This window comes from Thalassophryne amazonica, chromosome 23 (genome assembly GCF_902500255.1).
Source record: "Thalassophryne amazonica chromosome 23, fThaAma1.1, whole genome shotgun sequence".
NCBI classification, from domain to species: Eukaryota; Metazoa; Chordata; class Actinopteri; order Batrachoidiformes; family Batrachoididae; genus Thalassophryne; species Thalassophryne amazonica.
Genome location: NC_047125.1, coordinates 7,652,409 through 7,661,866, shown reverse-complemented (window position 1 = coordinate 7,661,866; position 9,458 = coordinate 7,652,409).

Genomic DNA, 9,458 nt, shown 5'->3' with positions numbered 1-9,458 from the left:
AAAACCCGACGTATCAGAACAAGGTTTGGGAACTGACGATTTTAAGAGATTGTCTTGTGCTGATGAACAGTACAAAGTCAAACCGAGTCCGGTATCTGGTGAATCAGGTTTTCCTCAAAGTAGACCGCTGAGAAATGTTTTTGTGTTTCTGACAACATTTCTGGAGGCTTTGGTTGGGGGCTTTCCTCAAGCGCTCCATGGGACCTTTAGTCCATGAGCCAGTCATCAGTTTTGACCGAATCTACCTCAAATAGTCCATGGACCAAGCAGGTTTTCGGTACCACTTAAGGGGACAAAAATGACACTTAGAATCCAACCTCAGTGTATCATGACCTACACAAAATGTAGCCAGGTAGGGGTCAATGAAGAATTACACAGAGGTCAAACTTTAAAAATGCTCCAGTTATGTTGAAAACTATACCACATTATTTGTCTGATCATAACGATTCCAAAAAGGTACAGTTTGGACTATCTATGGCTGAATTTTCTGGAGTTATGGGGTAAAAACAGCTAAAATGGTGATAAAGGTCAGTTTCAGTGTGTACAGGGGTCAACGGTTAAAGTTGCTCCAATTTTGGTAAAACAAATTATGCAGATTATTGGTTGAGTTAATAGCATTTTAAAAAAGAAGAGTTTCCACCATCTGTCATGCTTAGTTATGATGTAACATATGTCACATGTCATAGAATCCAATGGATGTTGACCTTGTTTGATCTTTACTTTGGAGACCAAACATTCAACACAGTCAAAACTATTCCATTTATTAATCCTAATTTTTCAACCAATAATTTGCTCTTTTTTTTTTCTTTTTTTTTTTACTGAAATTGGAGCAACTTTAACTTTTGACCCCTGTACAAACTGAAATTGACGTTTGTCATCAATTTTGCTGTTTTTACCCCATAACTCCAGAGCATTCAGTCATAGAAAGTCCAAACTCTACTTTTTCAGAATTGTTATGATCAGACAAGTAATGTGGTATCATTTTCAACATGATTGGAGCATTTTTAAAGTTTGACCTCTGTGTAATTCTTCATTGACCCCTACCTGGCTACAGCTTCCACCCTGGGATGGCTATCATACATTTTTGTGTAGGCCATGATACACTGAGGCTGGATTCTAAGTGTGGTTTCGTCCCCTTAAGTGGTACCGAAACCCTGCTTGGCCCATGGACTACTTGAGGTGGGTAGATGTTTTTTTGTGGCTCCAGCCGTCTGGGATCTGAGGATTATGTTTTGTCAGCACTGGATTAATACTTAAAATTTGCTGTTCACCATATTTTCTGACATATGAAAGGCATTCTGAAAAGAAGCTGCTAATTCTGCCATTACATCAGTCTATCATATTATGAACATGTTTTTTTGTGTGTTTGTTTTTCCAGAATATTTTTAATGTACAACCCCTGGCAAAAATTATGGAATCACCGGCCTCAGAGGATGTTCATTCAGTTGTTTCATTTTGTAGAAAAAAAGCAGATCACAGACATGACACAAAACTAAAGTCATTTCAAATGGCAACTTTCTGGCTTTAAGAAACACTATAAGAAATCAGGAAAAAAAAAATTGTGGCAGTCAGTAACGGTTACTTTTTTAGACCAAGCAGAGGAAAAAAATATGGAATCACTCAATTCTGAGGAAAAAATTATGGTATCACCCTGTAAATTTTCATCCCCCAAATTAACACCTGCATCAAATCAGATCTGCTCATTGACATTGACCTTATGTGTCTTTTTGCAAGGATTGTTTTTGCTCTATGGCAAGATGCATTATCATCTTGAAAAATGATTTCATCATCCCCAAACATCCTTTCAATTGTCCAAAATGTCAACATAAACTTGTGCATTTATTGATGATGTAATGACAGCCATCTCCCCAGTGCCTTTACCTGACATGCAGCCTCATATCATCAATGACTGTGGAAATTTACATGTTCTCTTCAGGCAGTCATCTTTATAAATCTCATTGGAAAGGCACCAAACAAAAGTTCCAGCATCATCACCTTGCCCAATGCAGATTCAAGATTCATCACTGAATATGACTTTCATCCAGTCATCCACAGTCCACGATTGCTTTTCCTTAGCCCATTGTAACCTTGCTTTTTTCTGTTTAGGTGTTAATGATGCCTTTCGTTTAGCTTTTCTGTATGTAAATCCCATTTCCTTTAGGCGGTTTCTTACAGTTCGGTCACAGATGTTGACTCCAGTTTCCTCCCATTCATTCCTCATTTGTTTTGTTGTACATTTTTCGATTTTTGAGACATATTGCTTTAAGTTTTCTGTCTTGACGCTTTGATGTCTTCCTTGGTCTACCAGTATGTTTGCCTTTAACAACCTTCCCATGTTGTTTGTATTTGGTCCAGAGTTTAGACACAGCTGACTGTGAACAACCAACATCTTTTGCAACATTGCGTGATGATTTACTCTCTTTTAAGAGTTTGATAATCCTCTCCTTTGTTTCAATTGACATCTCTCATGTTGGAGCCATGATTCATGTCAGTCCACTTGGTGCAACAGCTCTCCAAGGTGTGATCACTCCTTTTTAGATGCAGACTAACGATCAGATCTGATATGATGCAGGTGTTAGTTTTGGGGATGAAAATTTACAGGGTGATTCCATAATTTTTTCCTCAGAATTGAGTGATTCCATATTTTTTCCCTCTGCTTGGTCTAAAAAAGTAACCGTTACTGACTGCCACAATCTTTTTTTCTTGATTTCTTATAGTGTTTCTTAAAGCCAGAAACTTGCCATTTGAAATGACTTTAGTTTTGTGTCATGTCTGTGATCTGCTTTTTTTCTACAAAATTAAACAACTGAATGAACATCCTCCGAGGCCGGTGATTCCATAATTTTTGCCGGGCGTTGTATTAATTCATCTTTGTGTCCACTGTTTAAACATTAGGTTTTTAATGTAGTAATAATGTAACATGTTAATCTTACTTCAGTTAAACAGATATATAAAAGCAAATTACCCCCAAACACGAGCTAACACTGTGCACTTTCCTGGACACTTTTAGCTATAGTCAGGTGCATAGGTATTTGGACAGTGACGCAGTTTTTGTGATTTTGCTTCAACACCAACAGAATGGAGCTAAAATGAATCAGTCCAGATCTTATTGTAGTGGAGACTTCAGCTTTGATTCAAGGGTGAAAAATGCTTTTTTTTTTTTTTTTTTTTATCCACAAGTCCCTCTGTTTCCAGAGGTCACACAGTCAGTAAGAGGACAAACTAAATATAAGAATTATTTTACTACAGTTTTCTTTTGACTGGTCAAAGGATGAACACGTGAACTTTTCCAAATCAGTGAATATGTGTCTGATGGTGTGGTACTACAAATCTGTCAGAACAGGCAGTTCTCAACAACTCGATGACTGTGCAAGGAGACCGAGTGAGGGAACCCACCAAGACACAAATGACAACTCTGAAGTTCTAGGATCCTTTGGTTTTGATTAGAGAAACTGTTCCACTTTACCACCTTCATGGTGGAGTGGAACAGGAGGATTTTGTTAAAAAAGAAGACATGAAATTTCCACTTCAGTTTGCCAGAATGCACATGGCAGACTCGAGCCTAGATTTGATCAAGTTTCTTGAACCTTTCGCTGTTCCTCTTCATCATGAAGTTGTGCCTGGTGATGAAGTTATTCTATGTTTTACAAATAAATCCACAAAAAAAGCTATTTGTGCTTTGTGGCTTTCCTCACTGGTTGATGTCCTTGAGTTGACACGACAAGAACATCTTGATTGAGTCATTTCAACTCCATTGTGGTGCCGCACAGAGGCAACATTACAAAATGGACACTGTCCAAATATTTATGGACTCAACTAAACAAAAGCTGCAGTGAGTGGAGTTTGATTTTTGGGATTTTCTGATGGTTCTAAACAGCAAAGTGACCTTGAACACCTGCATGTGACGCAGTGTCATTTCAAACTACAGGTGACATTTTGACCCAGAAGGTTAAAGGTCGTGTGTGTGTGTGTGTGTGTGTGTGGGGTCAGCACTCCAACAAAAGTGTTTGAGAGGGAAGTGCGACTTACAGTTTCCAACTCATTAATGTTTAACATTAATTTACATGTTAGGAATGTTCATGTCATGTTATTCACACTTACAGTCGAGACTCATTAAAACCGTCACTCGATGTGTTTCTTAATGTCCACTGTGACATCATTCCCGTCCTGTCCGTCTGAGGTGCCATTTTAATGTCCTTCAGCTTCAGTGCCTGAAATGTAGGAATCTGATGGTTGATTTTTAAATTGATCAACTTTTTGTTTTTTAGTGATGTTGATGTTGGGCCTCGACCATGTGAATCCTGTTTGTTTATACCCGAACAATAAAGCATTTTTAATCATAAAAACGTGTATGCACATAAGGTTTTGTGTCTGGTTCTGTTCATTGTTGGTTGAGAGTGTGTGTTTCTCTTTTGAACATAAAATTCTCTCACAATAGTCAGTGATTGGTGCTCTTATAGATTAGCAAGGCACGCATAGGAATAAAGAAGCTAGCTGGTCAACAAGATTTCCTAAAACCTGCATTTTCAGCTCTGACATGCAAGTGATGCCAAATTCTTCTCTGGATTACTTAATGACCTACAATTTCAGACATAAGTACACATACACTTGCTCGTGGTTGGCTCTCACTGCGGTATTGTATCACTTCCTGTTCCGGAGCTGTATCTGTTAGCTGTTTAAACTGCGCAGTTAAATTGATCTAGATAACAATTTGTTTCACAGTGTAATCTTCACATGCCTTAACTAAAGCACTCCCTCTGCTAAATCGCCTCTAAATTATTTACACATTATTCACTTTGTGTGTTTTTAGGAATCCGCTAGCTTAGCGCAGCTACTAGCTCTTAGCCGGTTTAGCATGGCAGCTTCTCCTGTCTCTCCCGCACTTTTCTGCTCTGGGTGTGAAATGTTTAGTTATTCCTCGGCCTCCTTTAGCAGTAATGGTACTTGCAATAAGTGTAGCTTATTCGTAGCTTTGGAGGCCAGGCTGGGCGAATTGGAGACTCGGCTCCGCACCGTGGAAAATCCTACAGCTAGCCAGGCCCCTGTAGTCGGTGCGGACCAAGGTAGCTTAGCCGCCGTTGGTTCCCTTCCAGCAGATCCCGAGCAGCCGGGAAAGCAGGCCGACTGGGTGACTGTGAGGAGGAAGCGTAGTTCTAAACAGAAGCCCCCTGTACACTGCCAACCCGTTCACATTTCTAACCGTTTTTCCCCACTCGGCGACACACCCGCCGAGGATCAAACTCTGGTTATTGGCGACTCTGTTTTGAGAAATGTGAAGTTAGTGACACCAGCAACCATAGTCAATTGTCTTCCGGGGGCCAGAGCAGGCGACATTGAAGGAAATTTGAAACTGCTGGCTAAGGCTAAGCGTAAATTTGGTAAGATTGTAATTCACGTCGGCAGTAATGACACCCGGTTACGCCAATCGGAGGTCACCAAAATTAACATTGAATCGGTGTGTAACTTTGCAAAAACAATGTCGGACTCTGTAGTTTTCTCTGGGCCCCTCCCCAATCGGACCGGGAGTGACATGTTTAGCCGCATGTTCTCCTTGAATTGCTGGCTGTCTGAGTGGTGTCCAAAAAATGAGGTGGGCTTCTTAGATAATTGGCAAAGCTTCTGGGGAAAATCTGGTCTTGTTAGGAGAGACGGCATCCATCCCACTTTGGATGGAGCAGCTCTCATTTCTAGAAATCTGGCCAATTTTCTTAAATCCTCCAAACCGTGACTATCCAGGGTTGGGACCAGGAAGCAGAGTTGTAGTCTTACACACCTCTCTGCAGCTTCTCTCCCCCTGCCATCCCCTAATTACCCCATCCCCGTAGAGACGGTGTCTGCTCCCAGACCACCAATAACCAGCAAAAATCTAAGCATAAAAATTCAAAAAGAAAAAATAATATAGCACCTTCAACTGCACCACAGACTAAAACAGTTAAATGTGGTCTATTAAACATTAGGTCTCTCTCTTCTAAGTCCCTGTTAGTAAATGATATAATAATTGGTCAACATATTGATTTATTCTGCCTTACAGAAACCTGGTTACAGCAGGATGAATATGTTAGTTTAAAAGAGTCAACACCCCCGAGTCACACTAACTGCCAGAACGCTCGTAGCACGGGCCGAGGCGGAGGATTAGCAGCAATCTTCCATTCCAGCTTATTAATTAATCAAAAACCCAGACAGAGCTTTAATTCATTTGAAAGCTTGACTCTTAGTCTTGTCCATCCAAATTGGAAGTCCCAAAAACCAGTTTTATTTGTTATTATCTATCGTCCACCTGGTCATTACTGTGAGTTTCTCTGTGAATTTTCAGACCTTTTGTCTGACTTAGTGCTTAGCTCAGATAAGATAATTATAGTGGGCGATTTTAACATCCACACAGATGCTGAGAATGACAGCCTCAACACTGCATTTAATCTATTATTAGACTCAATTGGCTTTGCTCAAAATGTAAATGAGTCCACCCACCACTTTAATCATATCTTAGATCTTGTTCTGACTTATGGTATGGAAATTGAAGACTTAACAGTATTCCCTGAAAACCCCTTCTGTCTGATCATTTCTTAATAACATTTACATTTACTCTGATGGACTACCCAGCAGTGGGGAATAAGTTTCATTACACTAGAAGTCTTTCAGAAAGCGCTGTAACTAGGTTTAAGGATATGATTCCTTCTTTATGTTCTCTAATGCCATATACCAACACAGTGCAGAGTAGCTACCTAAACTCTGTAAGTGAGATAGATTATCTCGTCAATAGTTTTACATCCTCATTGAGGCCAACTTTGGATGCTGTAGCTCCTCTGAAAAAGAGAGCTTTAAATCAGAAGTGCCTGACTCCGTGGTATAACTCACAAACTCGCAGCTTAAAGCAGATAACCCGTAAGTTGGAGAGGAAATGGCGTCTCACTAATTTAGAAGATCTTCACTTAGCCTGGAAAAAGTCTGTTGCTCTATAAAAAAGCCCTCCGTAAAGCTAGGACATCTTACTACTCATCACTAATTGAAGAAAATAAGAACAACCCCAGGTTTCTTTTCAGCACTGTAGCCAGGCTGACAAAGAGTCAGAGCTCTATTGAGCCGAGTATTCCTTTAACTTTAACTAGTAATGACTTCATGACTTTCTTTGCTAATAAAATTTTAACTATTAGAGAAAAAATTACTCATAACCATCCCAAAGACGTATCGTTATCTTTAGCTGCTTTCAGTGATGCCGGTATTTGGTAAGACTCTTTCTCTCAGATTGTTCTGAGTTATTTTCATTAGTTACTTCATCCAAACCATCAACATGTCTATTAGACCCCATTCCTACCAGGCTGCTCAAGGAAGCCCTACCATTATTTAATGCTTCGATCTTAAATATGATCAATCTATCTTTATTAGTTGGCTATGTACCACAGGCTTTTAAGGTGGCAGTAATTAAACCATTACTTAAAAAGCCATCACTTGACCCAGCTATCTTAGCTAATTATAGGCCAATCTCCAACCTTCCTTTTCTCTCAAAAATTCTTGAAAGGGTAGTTGTAAAACAGCTAACTGATCATCTGCAGAGGAATGGTCTATTTGAAGAGTTTCAGTCAGGTTTTAGAATTCATCATAGTACAGAAACAGCATTAGTGAAGGTTACAAATGATCTTCTTATGGCCTCAGACAGTGGACTCATCTCTGTGCTTGTTCTGTTAGACCTCAGTGCTGCTTTTGATACTGTTGACCATAAAATTTTATTACAGAGATTAGAGCATGCCATAGGTGTTAAAGGCACTGCGCTGCGGTGGTTTGAATCATATTTCTCTAATAGATTACAATTTGTTCATGTAAATGGGGAATCTTCTTCACAGACTAAGGTTAATTATGGAGTTCCACAAGGTTCTGTGCTAGGACCAATTTTATTCACTTTATACATGCTTCCCTTAGGCAGTATTATTAGACGGCATTGCTTAAATTGTCATTGTTACGCAAATGATACCCAGCATTATCTATCCATGAAGCCAGAGGACACACACCAATTAGCTAAACTGCAGGATTGTCTTACAGACATAAAGACATGGATGACCTCTAATTTCCTGCTTTTAAACTCAGATAAAACTGAAGTTATTGTACTTGGCCCCACAAATCTTAGAAACATGGTGTCTAACCAGATCCTTACTCTGGATGGCATTACCCTGACCTCTAGTAATACTGTGAGAAATCTTGGCGTCATTTTTGATCAGGATATGTCATTCAGTGCACATATGTAGGACTGCTTTTTTGCATTTACGCAATATCTCTAAAATTAGAAAGGTCTTGTCTCAGAGTGATGCTGAAAAACTAATTCATGCATTTATTTCCTCTAGGCTGGACTATTGTAATTCATTATTATCAGGTTGTCCTAAAAGTTCCCTGAAAAGCCTTCAGTTAATTCAAAATGCTGCAGCTAGAGTACTAACGGGGACTAGAAGGAGAGAATTTAATTTAAAATTCTTCTTCTTACTTATAAGGTTTTGAATAATCAGGTCCCATCTTATCTTAGGGACCTCATAGTACCATATCACCCCAATAGAGCGCTTCGCTCTCAGACTGCAGGCTTACTTGTAGTTCCTAGGGTTTGTAAGAGTAGAATGGGAGGCAGAGCCTTCAGCTTTCAGGCTCCTCTCCTGTGGAACCAGCTCCCAATTCAGATCAGGGAGACAGACACCCTCTCTACTTTTAAGATTAGGCTTAAAACTTTCCTTTTTGCTAAAGCTTATAGTTAGGGCTGGATCAGGTGACCCTGAACCATCCCTTAGTTATGCTGCTATAGACTTAGACTACTGGGGGGTTCCCATGATGCACTGAGTGTTTCTTTCTCTTTTGCTCTGTATGCACCACTCTGCATTTAATCATTAGTGATTGATCTCTGCTTCCCTCCACAGCATGTCTTTTTCCTGGTTCTCTCCCTCAGCCCCAACCAGTCCCAGCAGAAGACTGCCCCTCCCTGAGCCTGGTTCTGCTGTAGGTTTCTTCCTGTTAAAAGGAAGTTTTTCCTTCCCACTGTCGCCAAGTGCTTGCTCACAGGGGGTCATTTTGACCGTTGGGGTTTTTACGTAATTATTGTATGGCCTTGCCTTACAATATAAAGCGCCTTGGGGCAACTGTTTGTTGTGATTTGGCGCTATATAAATAAAATTGATTGATTGATTGATACACCTTGGCTAAAATCTCTGTCTTCCAAATGCTTCTTAAGCACCTCTTTACTTGAAATAAACTACAGAAAACTCCTTTACCACAGGATATTGTTAATGTGTCTATTTTTATGGGATTAATATAACCTGAGGTCATTTTTGCAAACCATTTTACAGAAGGTAAAAGTCACCTGAGTCTAACACAGAAGCAAGCAGTCAGAAACCGCTCCAGGGAAACCGGAAAAAAAGCTACAGAAAAATACGAGGGAAGGGAATGTCAAAATAAAACAGGAAGTGACACAGATAAAGCAGAAATAT